This window comes from Myxine glutinosa, chromosome 7 (assembly GCF_964187855.1).
Source record: "Myxine glutinosa chromosome 7, kmMyxGlut1.1, whole genome shotgun sequence".
In the NCBI taxonomy this organism is placed as follows: Eukaryota; Metazoa; Chordata; class Myxini; order Myxiniformes; family Myxinidae; genus Myxine; species Myxine glutinosa.
In genome coordinates, this window is record NC_136267.1 from 116,764,755 (window position 1) to 116,781,062 (window position 16,308).

Sequence of the window (16,308 nt, forward strand, 5' to 3'; positions counted from 1 at the left end):
GAAGAAGCGGGCGCGCAAAATGGCGCCTCGCTGATCACCGCGCCAGCGACCGTGGCAGCGCCCCCGGTGGATTGGAATTTGTTTTTTATACAAATGACGGCCCTTATGGAAAAGAATAGTGAGCGATTGGAGGGCCAAATGGGGTCCAATAGCGAGAAATTGAGGGAGGACATGGGGGCGCAGATCGGGGGGTTAGGGAGTAGAATAGAGGGATTAGACAAGAAATTAGAGGGGTTAGACAATGGGATAGAAGGGGTGAAACATGGGTTAATGGGGGTAGAAAACAGAATGGCCGCTCAAGAGAATCAAATGGAAGGGATGCAAAAGGGGTTAGAGGGGGTAGAAAATAGAATGGCTGCCCAGGAGAATCAGATAGAGGGAGTGAAAAATGGGTTAGAGGGGTTAGAAAACACCATGGAAGGCAAATTGAGGGACATGAGGGACCAAGCGGAAAGGGAAGTTAACCAAATGGGGCAGCAGATAGAGGGGGTCAGAATGGGGGTAGAAGCCAAACTGGATGCTCACAGGGAGGAAATGGAGCAGATGAGGGTGGCATCTGGGCAGGAGATGCAAGTGATGGGAGAAGAGATCAGAAGAGGAGTGAGTGAGGAAGTCGGAGGAGTGCGCGAGGAGGTGAGGCACTGTGAGGAGCACATGGAAAAGGAGGTGAGAAAGGCGACTGTAAAGTTACAAGGGGGCATAGAGGACCTGACGCAAGAGGTGGAGCAGCTGACGGTGGGACAGACGGAGTTAGTGGAGCAGGTTCAAAGGAACACTGCGGTATTAGGAGGTTTAAAGGCGACACAGAAAGAACTCAAAGATGACTTGGTAGCGACGAAGAGGGAATGTCAGATGGTACGTGAGGGACTGACAACGAGGTTGGACGAGGTGATAGAGGTAATGGAGACGAAGGACCGGCAGGTGAGGACGCACATGGAAACGGTCAAGGTAGCCTTGGAGGACGAGCTTGAGGAGACATACCGGGGAATAAAAGAGGTGAGGCACAAATTAGAAGAAGTGGAAGAAGGGGTGAGCGAAATTAAGAAGCGACGGAGAGGGGATAACAAAGAGATAAAAGAGGAGATGAAAGAATTGGTCCAAAGTCTGTGTTTGGATCGTGATGATGTGCTCATTAACCGGATGAGGGATTCGCAGGTGATGGAGGAGAAGCGAAGAGGAAGAGGACCCGGTGTAAGTGGTGACCAATATGGTCGTGCGTATGATGCGCCAGGGGATTTAAGGAGCTTGGGGGTCGAGATGGACCCGGGTGTTCGTGAGAGGCCGTTGGTGAAGTGTGCGACAGGTCTGGTGTGCGAAAAAGGAGGTGTGCGAGAAAGTCCGACTCTGGGGTGTGTGAGGAAAAAGTGCGTGCCAAGGAGTAGTGAGGGTGCTGGCGAGAATGAGTCGGTCGTAGCGCGTGTGCGAGGGAGCACATGGAAGCGTGGTGTGGTGAGTGTTGCAGAGGGTGTGACAGGAGAGTGTGCGCGAGGAAGGTGTGTGACGGACAGGTGCATGAGGAAAGAGTGCGCTGTCAGAAGTAAGGAAGAGTGTCCACCTGTGGTGAGTGTTACAGAGGGTGTGACGGGAGAGTGTGCGCGAGAAAGGTGTGTGACGGACAGGTGCATGAGGAAAGAGTGCGCTGTCAGAAGTAAGGAAGAGTGTCCACCTGTGGTGAGTGTTACAGAGGGTGTGACGGGAGAGTGTGCGCGAGAAAGGTGTGTGACGGACAGGTGCATGGGGAAAGAGTGTGCTGTCAAGAGTAAGGGTGAGTGCGTTGTCACGAGTGGAGGTGAAAGTAGTGAGAGTGACATGGAGCGTGAGTTAGTTGTGACAGGTGAGCGAGGATGTACACCTGGGATGGAAGGATGCACACCTGGAATGGTAGAGCGTGAGTGGGAATGCACGCTGGAGTTGGTGGTGAGGCACGTGGTTGGGTGTGCGAATGAGAGCACACCTGTGATTGTCACAGAGGAGGTGACCGAGGAGGGGGTGCGAAGCGGTGTATTGGTGAGGTGTGCGACCAACGAATGTGTGCCAAAGTGTTCGGTGGTCAGGTGTGTGACCAAGGCTGTGAGTGGAATGGGTGTACCTGGGTGTGTAAGGAACGGTACGAGGAGCATGGGCACGACTGGATGTGTGAGCAAGGAACGGGCTGCGGGGTGTAAGCGTCCAGGTGAAGCATCGACGTTAGACGGGGTAGAGTTTAGAACGACTTATAGCCGAATCGGGCCCTCGGTGCGTGCTGGGCCTCGCTTTGAACGGCCGCGTCCGTGCTCCACTAGGCGGAGCGGGCAGCCCGATAGGAAGGGTCGTTATGGCGACCACGTTTTGTTGAGGCGTGCCGGCAGGTCGAGATCGGGACATTGGATGGCTCCACGCCGAGGTGATGCGTGGGATCTCGGCCCGGGTAAGCCCCCGTCCCTGCACCGAGTGCCGGACGCATCTAGCCGCTGGCACAAAACAACCAGCATTCATTGTTTGGCTTTACGAAGCCGGGCTTTGGACGGGAATTGGCGCACCGAGAGGTATTAGTGAGTAGACTGGGTGATGAGGTTAGTGTTTTGGCCCCAAAATTGGAGAAAAACAAAATTTGATGATTGGCAGTAGTGATTGGCAGATGATGGGCAGTGATTGGCCAAATTTTTGATTTGTTGAAATTTGATGTGCAAAATTGGTAGTGAGAGACCCCGATGTGGTGGGATGGCAAATCCACCATCCTTCCCATGGTGGGGCAAATGCGCAATAGCTTATGGGGTGTATGGCAGTGAAAACTAGCCCGGGTGGGTTAGGATATGGTGTGTAGGGATCTAGAAGATGACAGTAGGTAACGTTAAGGTTAGTTAGTGACTGATACCTGTAGTGGGGACGCAGGTAGTTTAGTGTGGTTGATAATGACGTGGGAGCGCAATAGTTTAAAGGGACGACTGGGAAGCGCAAGTTTCAGAAGGGAGTAGTTAGCTGAGATGATGCCGTGTTTGTGAGAATTGAACAGGTGTGATTGCACAGGTGTGCAACTGGACAGGTGTGTGGAGCAGTGTATGAGTAGTGAGTGTGTGGATCAGCGCGAATGCGCTTGGGGAGAGAAGGGTGCAGGTGGCACCAGGTGTGAGAGCACAGGTGTGCAAGTACAGGTGTGTGGAGAGAGTTGGAGTAAGTGGTACGGAGTGGTGTGCATGGTGCGAAGGTGTGGATGGGGGAAGAGTGGACCCCCTTTCACGAGCACCCGGGGCGGGTAGTGTAAGTGTTAGGTAGAGGGTGCAGGTAAATTGTGGTTGAATATTGGCATTTGTGGTGCGGTTGCAGAATGGTGTTGTGAATGGGTGCATTAGTGTTGTGGAAATGGCTGGGCGTGTAGCCTGTTAGTGTGTGTAGTTGGTTGGGCACTCCACCACTGTGAGGATGTCGGCCAGGTGAGGCCGCAGGTGGGCTCTGGGAGCCGGTAGAGTTGTGGATGGGGCCCGAGGATCCGGAGGATGGACCCGGGTAGCCCAGTGCCAGAGAGGGCACCGAGTGGGGAGAGTGCCAGAGGGCCTTCCCCAGGTAGTTAGGTTAGGGCAAGGAGCAGGTAAGCTCGGAGGCAACTGCAGTGGTGGAGGTGTGCAGGTGGGTAGACCCACTGGGAGAGGTACACGCCGCAGCCCAGAAATTGTGCGAGGGCACCGGGAGATGAATCGGGGGAGTGAGACCCCAAATTGAAGAGCACCACAGTTTGGCCAATGGGAATTGGTTTTTAGAACCCATAGTGTAAGAGGGCCAATGGTTTGGCCGGAGAGAGACCCCGGGTAGTGTAAAGTTGTTAAAGTCATTTAGGAGATAGTTAGGATTGATGAACCTGTCGCACCATACGCAGCCACTTACCTGTGGTGATGATGATGACTCCACACCTGTGTTTTCTTTGTTTGTGTTGCAGAAATGTTGCAGAAAATGAGAATTGCTGTTGGATTTGTGAGACGCATCACGACGTGGATGAGACATTGGGGTGATTCCATCTCTCCCTCCCTAGGAGGGACTGATGATGAATTGGTGATGGCAAATTTTGATGTTGAGTTGGAAATGGCAAATTTTGATGAGAGTTGAAAATGGCAAATTTGATTGGTTAGGAGGGAGAGAAGACGAATTTGGTATATGGGAGGAACGGGGAAGACAGTAGGGATGTTTGTGGATTTGTAAAGTAGATGTTTATGGGTAGTGTTGTGTTTTGTTGATACAGTAAGGGGTAAGGGAGGGGCCATGTAGGTTACCTGGTGGGGGGGGCGTACGGTAGGAACGTACCTGTCTCACCTGGTTCCCATGTGCCCCCAGTGTGCATCACCTTGCATTGCGTGCACTTTTGCGCCCTTACCACCTTGCTCACTTGTCTTGTTTTTGTCTCCCACCTCCGAGGATCTGGCTTTGGGGTAGAGAGAGAGGAGAGAGAGGTGCTGGCGACGCAGTTGTGGGCCTGCACTTTCGCTGCTTGCTGCCGGGATCGATACACCATATGGACCGCAATGTTTGTGGCCACCCACGATGGACCGCAGTTCGTTTGCGGCCAAGCACCACCCGGGGATGGACCTATGGGTCAACGTGGCACCTATGCCATACAGGTGAACCACTTTTAAGTAACACCAAGTGCACCACAAGAAGAGCAAGAGACACCTGCAGGGTTAGGGGTTGTCGCATTTATTTTTAATCATTGAACAATGGTGACTGCACCGATTGGTGGTGGGGTGGTGCTGTTGATGCTCGGAAAGGGTGCTCTGCACGTTATTAAAGGCCGTCGGCCACAGAGCACTCGTGGGTTGGTGTATCGATGTTGGCAAGCGCGCTCTCTCTATGCATAACATCTGCATGTGTTCCTCCAAAGACAGGTCCTGGATCGTAGTGTAAATATCAGCGTAGTCTTGTAAATAATGCTCCCTACCGGCTGTATGTTTAGTTTGAGGATTCTTTCCGGATTCGGTTATCCTGTGGGTGTGTTTCTGAGAGGAGAAGGGTGCAACGTCGCAGGGGGACATATTTACTCATTTGTGAATATCTATAAAACTGTCGCACTCAGGGTAGAGTTAATAGTAGAGGGAACTACATTGCGTGCCACACTAAAGTAGGTAAAAATTTATCGGGTCGGGACGCCCCGAGGGTAGAGAAGGGTGCAATGTTGCGAATATGGAATTTGACCTCCATATCCGCTTGTAAATATTCCCCTATCTTCTCCGATACTCCCCAACTCTCCCCTTACCCCATTCCCTAGTCCCATTGTCTGTAAACAACACCCATTAGAGCCGATCTTCCCCTTCATTCCCCCATTAAATGTCGTGCCCAGGTCCCCCGCACCACACGTAGACAATTATAGGACATCTTGCTAGTTATTCTTAATCTATGTCAGTTAAGGACTTGTTTCCATTAATTATGACTCTTCGTTGCACCAGAATGTGATGATATGGCACCAGTAGGAGTTTAGGACCTTCCCATACCTCCCCGCATCTCTTCCCATCATCTCAAGCTCCAACAACAACCACAACAACAGCGGCTTTGCGTCCTCACTCCGGCTCGGTTGGCCGCCATTGAACATGTGCTCGACGGGGTTACCCAGAAGGGGGCTCCCTGTCGGCCCCTCGTCAAGGGCGGAGCCGGTAACCCCCGCACCCAATGAGAAGCCATGGGCCGATGCCATATGGGGCGGAGCTAACGAGCGAGGGCGTGACTCCCCGCCGGATATACGCGGCCCCGCGCCGGACGTGACGCCAGATGCGCCCCGAGCTTGGAAGGACAAGACGCCACCCTCCCGAGCGCTGAGCGACCTCCCCGGCATCTCCACCAAAGTCGCGACCCACGAGCGCTGAGCGACCTCCCCGCATCTGCTGGACACCACCGTACGTGATTCTGTCCCTGAGCCAGGTGCACCTGAGCCATCGACTGCCGCTTTCCTTGCCATCAAATCCCGTGTGAGTCAGCGTTGTCCCGTTTATCTGTGGTCTGTCTAGGGTTAATATAAGAGTGTGTCTAAGTGCCTGTCTTCCTATGCTGTCCCTCTTGTAGTTGTAATCTAACCTTTTTCCGTACGAATATACTTGAGAACTGAACCCCTGGTGTCGTATTGTGTCATTATAACCCAGCCGGGTGTCTTCTCTTTCCTATTGAGCCAGCATAGCGCGGCTTCGTCGACGTTCGAGTACAATCGGGTAACTTGTACGGATACGGCGGCCATCCCGCTCGGCCCACCATACCATCAAAGTCGTATCTGTAACAATATATATATATATATACAGTATATATATATATATATATATATATATATATATATATATATATATATATATATATATATATATATATACATATTATATATATATATATATATATATATATATATATATATATACATATATATATACATATATATATATATATATACTAGCAGAAGTACCCGGCATTGCCGGGCGGGGGAGGGGAGGGAAGGGGGAAGGGGAGGGGCGGGGAACAGGGGGGAGGGGAGGAGAGGGGGGGAGGGGAGAGGGAGGGGGGGAGGGGAGGGGGAGGGGGGAGGGGGAGGGGGTGGGGAAGGGGTAGGACAGAAAGGAAGGGGTAGGGGGGAAAGGGAGGAGCATGGGGGAAAGGGAGGGGGAGGGGGATGGGGAAGGGGTAGGGCAGAAAGGAAGGGGTAGGGGTGAAGGGAGGGGCATGGGGGCAAGGGAGGGGGAGGGGAGGGGGAGAGGAGGGGAGGGGGGAAGGGGAGAGGGTAGGCTGGAGGGAGAAGGGATGGGGAAGGGTAGGGGGAGGGGAGGGGGGAAAGGGAGGGGGAGTGGGAGGGGGAGGGGGGAGTGGGAGGGGGGAGGGGGAAGGGGGAGGGGAGGGGAGTGGGGGGAGGGGACCGGGGGGGAGGGGAGGAGAGGGGGGAGGGGAGTGGGGGGAGTGGAACGAGGGGGAGGGGAGGAGAGGGGGGAGGGGAGGGGGGAGGGGCGAGGGGAGGGGGAGGGGGAGGGGAGGTATGGGAGGGGGAGAGGAGTGGGAGTGTGGGGGGGAGGGGGGAGGGGGAGGGGAGGGGGGAGGGGGAGGGATGGGAGGGGGAGAGGAGGGGGAGGGTGGGGGGGAGGAGGGGGAGGTGGAGGGGGAGGGGGGAGGGCGAGGGGCGTGGGGGAGGTGGAGGGGGAGGGGGGGTGGGGAAGGGGTAGGACAGAAAGGAAGAGGTAGGGGGAAAGGGAGGAGCATGGGGGAAAGGGAGGGGGATGGGGAAGGGGTAAGGCAGAAGGGTAGGGGTGAAGGGAGGGGCATGGGGGCAAGGAAGGGGTAGGGGTGAAGGGAGGGGCATGGGGGCAAGGGAGGGGGAGGGGGGAAGGGGAGAGGGTAGGGTGGAGGGAGAAGGGAGGGGGAAGGGTAGGGGGAGGGGGAGGGGGAGCGGGAGGGAGAAGGAGGGGGGAGGGGATGAGGGAAGGGGAGGGGGAGGGGGGAGGGGGAAGGGGGAGGGGAGGGGAGGGGGGGTGGGGAGTGGGGGGAGGGGAGGGGAACGGGGGGGAGGGGAGGAGAGGGGGGTGGGGAGGAGAGGGGGGAGGGGAGGGGGAGGGGAGGAGAGGGGGGAGGGGGAGGTATGGGAGGGGGAGAGGAGTCGGAGGTTGGGGGGAGGGGGGAGGGAGAGGGGGAGGGGAGGAGAGGGGGGAGGGGGAGGGATGGGAGGGGGAGAGGAGTGGGAGGGTGGGGGGAGGAGGGGGAGGGGGAGGGGCGGCGAGGGGCGTGGGGGAGGTGGAGGGGGAGGGGGAGGAGAGGGGGGAGGGGGAGGGATGGGAGGGGGAGAGGAGTGGGAGGGTGGGGGGAGGAGGGGGAGGTGGAGGGGGAGGGCGAGGGGCGTGGGGGAGGTGGAGGGGGAGGGGGAGGTGGAGGGGGGTGGGGAAGGGGTAGGACAGAAAGGAAGGGGTAGGGGGGAAAGGGAGGGGAGGGGGATGGGGAAGGGGTAGGGCAGAAAGGAAGGGGTAGGGGGGAAAGGGAGGGGCATGGGGGAAAGGGAGGGGAGGGGAGGGGGAGGGGAGGGGAAAGGGGAGGGGGGAAGGGGAGAGGGTAGGGTGGAGGGGGAAGGGTAGGGGGAGGGGGAGGGGGGAAAGGGAGGGGGAGGAGGGAAGGGGAGGGGAGTCATTACTTGCGCTCATTGAAAGCTGGAGAACTGCACATATATTTGGATTGGTTTGCTCCCGGCTGCATCCAGGGGATTCCATATAATGAGTGGATACCAGAGGTAATGTGCCATGTGGCAGATGGCACTTATCGCTCCCATTAAGGTACAGCATAGCTGGATGGGATACCTTAATGGCGGTTCACCACTGATGGTATGAAATCGCAAAGTGACTGGTATATAACCGAAAGGTTTTCAGAGTCATAAGAGTATGCAGTACTCACTGCGTTGCCCTGATGAGCCCCAAAAGGGCGAAACCAGGTCGGTAACTGTGAGTTTTACATGCACTTATGACAGTATCTGAACTAAGATCAAAATTCTGCTCTGTCAGAGGGTTCTCTTGAGAGCTTGACAGGCAGAGCGTATGTACATGGCAGTGACGTCATTACTTGCGCTCATTGAAAGCTGGAGAACTGCACATATATTTGGATATATATATATAGCTCTGTCTCTGCGTCGAGGCCGGCCCCCGGCGGTCAGACTCCCGGCACCCCCAGCCCCGCCGTCCCGCTACCCCCCAGCCCTGCACGCATCGCCAGGGGGCGTTTTGGCCGGGTCATCCGGCTTCCCCGCAAGCTCACCCTTCAGGTGCGCGGGTATTCTGGGGGGGGGGGGGCGCGGGGGGCGGGCACAAGGGGTAATAATTCCGCGCACCAGTGGGTGGCGAGAGCGTCCAGGCGGGGAACTGAAATGCATGCCCCGCCTTTCGTTTCGGCCGATCGGCCACGCCCGGGGGCAAGGCGTGGCCTCGGGACATAGATGCGGGCTCTAAGATAGAGCCCGGCGCCCGCCCAGTGCTGATATGCGAGCTTGTAATAAAGACTCTTGTTTGTATCCACGCGTTGTGGCCTACCTCTCTGGCAATCGAGTCGTGTGTGCACAGCACCACATACTTCTTTTTTTCACACATTCAAGTCGAGTCTCAGCAAGAGCGACAACACATATCATGGGGACTGAAGATCGGAATCTTTGAAGGATGAATGTGAATGAGGAAAACAGCAACATCAGTGGTTCCATGGTGTAATGGTTAGCACGCTGGACTCTGAATCCAGTGATCCGAGTTCAATTCTCGGTGGGACCTTGTTACTCTTTTGTCATCTTTAACAAATTTATGGAAGCGCTCGAAAGCAGAAAGAACTTCAATACATTTGTTGCAGCAGATTCTAATTTGGTGGATGTCATTTTTGTCGATTTTCAGAACGCATTTGATGACGCGCTGTCACGGTGTCATTTTACCTTTGGTTTCTTAACATGTGAAGCTTCTTTAGCCTTGCTTTGGCATGGTTTCCCGGCAGGGGTTTTGAGAGTTTTTACCATTGAGGTTTAATAAAGAATGGATTCGGAATCCGAAAGGCTCAGATGTCTTGTATTCCCCGCCAAATTGGAAACCCCGACGTGATTCAAATGCACGGACAAGGCGCTGCAAGCACGCCATCAGTCACTGGGAACTATCAACCAGACATTCTCTGCCCGGACGCTCAGCCGGCTTCATCGGCGGCAGCAGTTTCAATCAAGCTGCCGCCATTCTGGCCGAATGTCCCGCAGCTGTGATTTGAACAAGTCAAATCCCAATTCGACAACCAACAGATCTACCAAGTTCAAAGAATTCAAATACATTGTTGGCTCCTTGTCACCAGAGTATGCGATGGATGTGAGATATTTTCCTCCACCCTCCAACAAATGCTCTGTAAACGACTTTGAAGGCCGCGCTCATAAAGCGTACAACTCCCTCTGAGCACAGCTGCTTTCAACAACTCCTTAAAGCCGAGAATTTCAGAGATCGCGCGAAGACCCACACAACCACTGTGTTATATGCAGCAGCTTCTCTCTGAGCGCCAAGCCACCATCGTCCAGTCGCTCGATCGTGAGTTGTTTTTGCATCGTTTACCAAGATACGTTCGCATAATTCTTGCAGCTAACACAGAGCTGTCACCAGAGTGAGAGAGAATTTTCATCTTTCCTTCACGAAAATCCCACTCTGTCTCTTCTATCACTTTCTCCCTCTCGAGTTTGTCTTGTCTCACCCCAAACCAAACATATTGGAGAACTCCAATTGGGTGCCCTTGCATGGTTACAGCAAGCTGGCGGACATGATGGCTACCTGCTGCTCCCCACCCGTTTGTGTCAATGAACGGTCTGATATATATAAGCCCTTCTCATGAAATCGTTCACCTTAACCCCTGTCTAACTATTGTATGAAGCATCACCCTTCATACAATGCACATTAAATAAGACAATTCTTCACCCCACGTAACGCTACTTGATGCACAAAATCCTTGTCTGAATCTGAACACATTCCACGCTATGCTAAACTGTCCATCCATTAAAAAGGAAATTTCTACCATCTTCCTCCGACGTAACAATACATACAGCACACGTATATACATATATATTGTTGCGGATCCCGGGTTTGTCGACGTACTAAGGGGGGGGGTTAAGCCCTGCTCCCCCCCAAACTCCAAGTCCATGAGGCCGCCAACCACAACTACACTCGTGGTGGGCGGATTGCTAAGCAATTCCAGCCGCCAAGCCCGCAGCTACGCGTTGAAGGGTTAACTGTCACCACCCGAATACCTTCAGACACACGCAGCTGCGAGAACGAGGACTGAACACCACACGAGTCATGCTGATCCTGGACGCCCGAGCGGTTGTGCGTCGTGTAACTCGTTTCCGTTAACATTATCGAACCCGATTGAGCGGTTTTAATTCGGGGCGATGCTAGGTCAATATGGAAAGGACGATGACGGCCAGGTTGGAAACCAAACAGGATTTATTCACAATTCACAGTATTTACAGAACATGGACAAAGCGATCATGGATAAAGAATTTTAACGGCCTTACCTAGGTCCCCAGACAAGGGCCCTCATTCGTTCGGGGAAGGGAAGGAAGAGGGTATTGCGCACAAAGCGCGGCCGCTTCATGCAGCTCGCCCGGATGGGCTCATTGTGCAGCTCGCCCGGATGGGCTCATTGGACGAAAGCCCCGAGAATCGCTCCAACCTGGGACACCACAGCCGGAGATGATCGCGGCAGGGACGACGATCGATAACGTGCACATAGCAGGAACCCGAGGAGCGCTCAGTCTGCGGGAGCCAAGTGAGCGAGGGAGAGTATAGCAGGAGCCCAGCCAGAGAGTCAGAGAGTCAGCGACTGCCAGAGAGAGTGAGCCAGCGTCAGAGATCTGGAGCGGGGAGTCTGGGCCGGGTTTTATAACCCCCCGAAACCCCACTCGAATGTTCCACGGGCCTCCATTAGCCGCCTGGGGTCACGTGTCGTGACAGCCCCTCATTGGTCACCCTTGGCCACTCCCTTTAGCTCCCATTGGTGACAGCTCATTGGCCACGCCCTCGGCCACTCCCTTTAGCTCCCATTCGGGCCTGCAAGGCCTGGCCTAGTCCCATGACGAGGCACTTTAGGCTTCGATGAGCCCACTATTATCCTGCCTACCTCAACGCATATCAACGCAACCTAACACCGGGAAGGGGACTATGCTTTACATTTAATAAGAAATAACTAACTATGCGAGGCTACATGTTGTGGTGTAACTAACTATGGGGGGTGGGGGGGATAGGTTGCCTTTATTCACAAAACCGCAACACGACCCCCCTCTCCGACCAGACTCGACCTGAGTCGACCTCAGGCAGAGCGACCGGTAGAGTCCGTATTCAATTTTTACTCTTACCATTAGTGTGACACATAGATGTAATCCCCCTAACATTGAACTCTAATTCCATGTGTGCGACATCATTTACACAATATATGTCCCTCCTAATGCGTTGAGCAGCTGACTAACAGACTCACACCCACAACGGTTCGCGTATTTCCGGAATTTTTGAACTAAACACATAGCTGGTGCGCAAAATTCTTATATTTACATTCACAAAACTTTCACCTTTATTTACAAACACTATAACCCAGGACCTGGACTCGAGGGAAGAAATGGAGAAAGGAAATGAAGGCACTTGCTGCTTGAGTTATCTTCTTGTGGCTTCTTGTTTTGAGAGGTTTGCGGGCTAACAAAAACCGGCTGGCCCTGACCGGCATGCAGGCCATTTGAAGATCAGGGCCATCTAAATCTTCACGATTGCACACATGGATCACTTTCTTTATTCACAAGCAGGGCCACTTGAAACGTGGTCCAAATGCGTGGCGTCAGTGCCACTCAAACAGGTGATCCATGTGTGTGTGGTGCCAGTGCCACCCAACAGGTGGTCCATATGGCCAGAATGTCACCCAACAGGTGGTCCAAAGGTGCAAAGTGATGGGGGCAGCCAAAAGCTACCACAGCAGCGGTGCGGGGCCACAAGGCTTGTGGTCCATAAGGTGATGGGTGGAGGGATGTTTGGCAGCAAGATGCGTGAATGGGTTCCACTCCCCCCATTCAATCCTTCGCACCATGCATTCCACACCAATTATTTCCACACCATTTATTTCCACACCAACTATTTTCACATCACCACACTGCATCATCTACCTAACTGATTTCCCCTATAACTCGTGCTTCCCTCGTCGTCCCTTTAAACTATGCACAACATTTTTTTTTTAACAACCACCGAAACTCTCTACGTCCCCTCTATAAGTTCAGTGTCACTACTTAACTTTCAGTCCCTATGGTCTCTCTAAATCCCAAACGATTATCCTAGCCCTCCCTCGGCTAGTTTTGGTCCCCCATGGAGACAACCATTGCTGGCCCTTCCATGGGCCTAACACTGCCATCCCCCTAAACTGGTGCTCATACCCACCCCTCCCCCCCCCCCCCCCCCGGTGTGAGGAATGGTCACAATACCATTCCCCCACGTGGGGTACAATACTTCCCCCAGTCCTCTACATTATGGAGCCCCCATCCATGGAGGTTCTTGGTCGCGGCTCGGCCTCGGAGGGCCGAGCGATCCATGCGGGTGGTTGGTCGCCTGTATGGGGTGGTATCCGTCCGGCATTGACGATCCGGGGGGGGGGGGGGTGGAATTGATGGGCCCAGGTGCCACTTCCGCGGAGGCTGGCCCGGACTGCGGCCTTCATGGAGCGATGAAAGCGTCAGCACAGGCCATTGGCCTGGGGGTGGTAGGCCGTGGTGCGGTGAAGTTTGACGCCGAGCCCTTGTGCCACCGCACCCCAGAGCTCCGAGGTGAACTGGGGGCCGCTGTCGGACAAGATGTCTGAGGGGGCACCAAACCGGGCAACCCACGTGGTGATCAAAGCGTGTGCGATGTAAGCCGCAGTCGTCGCCGCCAAGGGCACGGCCTCCGGCCACCAGGTGGTGCGGTCCACCATGGTGAGGAGGTGGGTGAACCCCCGCGAGGGGGGCAGAGGTCCGACCAAATCGACGTGGACGTGGTCGAACCGACGCTCGGGCACCGTAAACGGGGCCAACGGGGCCCGGGTGTGGCGGTGGACCTTTGCGCGCTGGCACGCGAGGCACGTCTTGGCCCAGTCGCGGACGTCCTTCCTGAGGCCATGCCAGATGAACTTCGCCGCGACGAGCTTCTGGGAGGCCTTCGTGCCCGGGTGTGACAGGCCGTGGATGGTGTCGAACACTGGGCGCTGCCAGCCAGCGGGCACGATGGGGCGAGGCCGGCCGAGGGAGACGTCGCACAGGAGGGCCGCGCACCCGACGGCGAACGGCACCTCAGTGACGCGGAGGCCCATGACGGTGGTCCGCAAGGCCTGGATGCCGGGGTCGGCAGTCTGGTCCTCCGCCATCCGGGCATAGTCGATCCCGAGGTGGACCGCGTGCGCGACGGACCTGGAAAGGCAATCCGCCACTGGGTTGTCTTTACCCGTGACGTGACGGATGTCCGTCGTGTACTCAGACACGGCAGAGAGGTGACGTTGCTGCCCGGCCGACCATGGCTCGGCGACCTTGGCCATCGCGAACACAAGGGGCTTGTGATCAACGAAAGCCGTGAACGGGCGGCCCTCAAGCAGAGGGCGGAAGTGTCGGACCGCTAGGTGGAGCCTGAGCAGCTCGCGGTCAAAGGTGCTGTAGCAGCGTTCGTTTGGGCGAAGCTGCCGGCTAAAAAACGCCAGGGGCTGCCAAGCACCACGCACCCACTGCTCGTGTACCGCGCCCACCGCGTAGTCCGACGCATCGGTGGTGAGGGCGATCGGTGCATCGGGCGCCAGGTGCGCAAGCATGGTGGCATTGGCCAGGGCCAGCTTTGCGCCCGCAAACGCCGCGGCCATCGGCTCCGACCAGGCAATGTCACCTTTGCCCGGCTTGCCCCGGAGGGCCTCGTGCAGGGGGCGGAGGAGCTGGGTGACGAGGGGCACGAAGCGGTGGTAAAAATTTACCATGCCCAGGAACTCCTGGAGCCCCTTGATCGTGCGGGGGCGCGGGAAACCCCTGACCGCCTCCACCTTGGCCGGTAAAGGGACAGCCCCATGCCTGGTGATGCGGTGCCCCAAGAAGTCGATGGCGGCGACGCCGAAACGGCACTTTGCGGGGTTGATGATCAGGCCATGCTGGCCCAGGCATTCGAAAAGCGTGCGGAGGTGGAGCAGGTGCTCCTCCCGGTACACGCTCGTGACTAGGATGTCATCCAGATAGACATAGATGAAAGGTAAGTTGCGCAAGACGCTGTCCATGAGCCGTTGGAACGCCTGGGCCGCATTCTTCAACCCGAAAGGCATCCGCAGGAACTCAAAGAGGCTGAAAGGGGTGATGACGGCCGTCTTTGGGACATCGTCCGGTTGTACGGGGACCTGGTGGTAGCCCCGGATGAGGTCCACCTTGGAGAACACGGTCGTGTTTGCCAACCGGGTGGAAAAGTCCTGGATATGCGGGACCGGGTAGCAGTCGGGGGTGGTGGCATTATTGAGCCGGCGGTAGTCACCGCACGGCCGCCATCCGCTGCCGGGCTTCGGCACAATGTGCAGAGGAGAGGCCCAAGCGCTGCTGGAGCGCCGTACGATACCCAGCCGTTCCAGTGTGGCGAACTCCGCTTTCGCCACGGCGAGCTTTGTGGGGTCGAGTCGGCGTGCCCGGGAGTAGACCGGTGGCCCGACCGTGGGGATATGGTGCTCCACCCCATGTTGGACGGCCACCACTGAGAAGGTGGGCCGCGTGAGGGCCGGGAAACTGGCGAGGAGGCGGGTAAACACGTCCGCTGCCGGAAGCGTGCAGACTAACCTCGCCGGGACGGAACCTTTCAGCAAGCCGCTTGGCAAGCTGCTCGGTGAGCCGCTCAGCGAGCTGCTCAACGAGCCGCTCAGCGAACAAGCGAGCGAGCTGAAGGTTTCGGCCTGGACGAGACGTCTGCGCTTAACGTCGACCAACAGCCTATGCGCACATAGGAAGTCCGGGCCGAGCAGGGCCATTGGCACGCTGGCGGTGACGAACGACCATTGAAAGCGCTGCTCTCCGAACTGCAGTGAGAGGCAATGCTTCCCGAATGTGCGGATGGGTGTACCGTTGGCGGCAAGCAAAGTGGGGCCCCGGCCCGCGGCTTGCTTGTCGGATGCGGAGGCAGGGAGAACGCTTACCTGCGCTCCCGTGTCGCAAAGAAAATGGCGCCCGGACAAGGTGTCCATGATGAACAGGAGGCTGCCCGAATTGCCGACGCTCAGGACCGCAAGTGAGCGCCGGCCCGGTCGTTTCCCGACCCGTCAAAAGAACACGGCGGGCGGCACCTTTTAGCCTTGCGGCCGAACCTGGCATGATAGTAGCACCAGGTTTGCGGCGGTGGCGGCCACGTCAGCCGTGCCGGCGGCGGTGGTGGTGGCGGCGGCGGTAGTGGGCGGGGCGCAGCAGCGGCCACGAGGGAAGCCGGTGGCGCTGTAGCCTCTGCACCGGGATCCACTACGGCAGCACCGTAAACCGACCGCGTGTCGCAGGCCGCGAAAAACTTGTCGGCCTCTCCGGCCAGGGCGCAGGGTTCCGTGATGTTGGAACCGGCCAGCGCGAGGCGCACCTGTATTGGTAGCTGGCGGAGGAAAAGTGCGCGGAACAAGAAATCTGGGCGCTGGTCTCCAAGCAGGGACAGCATGAAATCCATCCGGATGGATTGTCGTGTGTCGCCGAGAGCGGGAAGGTCCAGGAGGCGGTCGGCACGTTCGACCTCCGTGAGCCCGAACGTGGCGAGGAGGAGACGTTTGAGCGCCTCGTACTTGTGGTCACCCGGCGGGCGCCGAAGGATGGACACGACGCGGGCGGCAGTGCCGGGCCCGAGG

At 56.5% G+C, this 16,308-nt stretch overlaps 1 non-coding gene across 1 annotated transcript; it reads left to right on the forward strand.

The window, feature by feature from the left end:
- The first annotated feature begins 9,149 nt into the window (after positions 1 to 9,149).
- Positions 9,150 to 9,221, forward strand: TRNAQ-CUG (transfer RNA glutamine (anticodon CUG)). The gene has a single exon. It is a non-coding gene; the product is annotated as a tRNA-Gln (tRNA).
- The last annotated feature ends 7,087 nt before the right edge of the window (positions 9,222 to 16,308 follow it).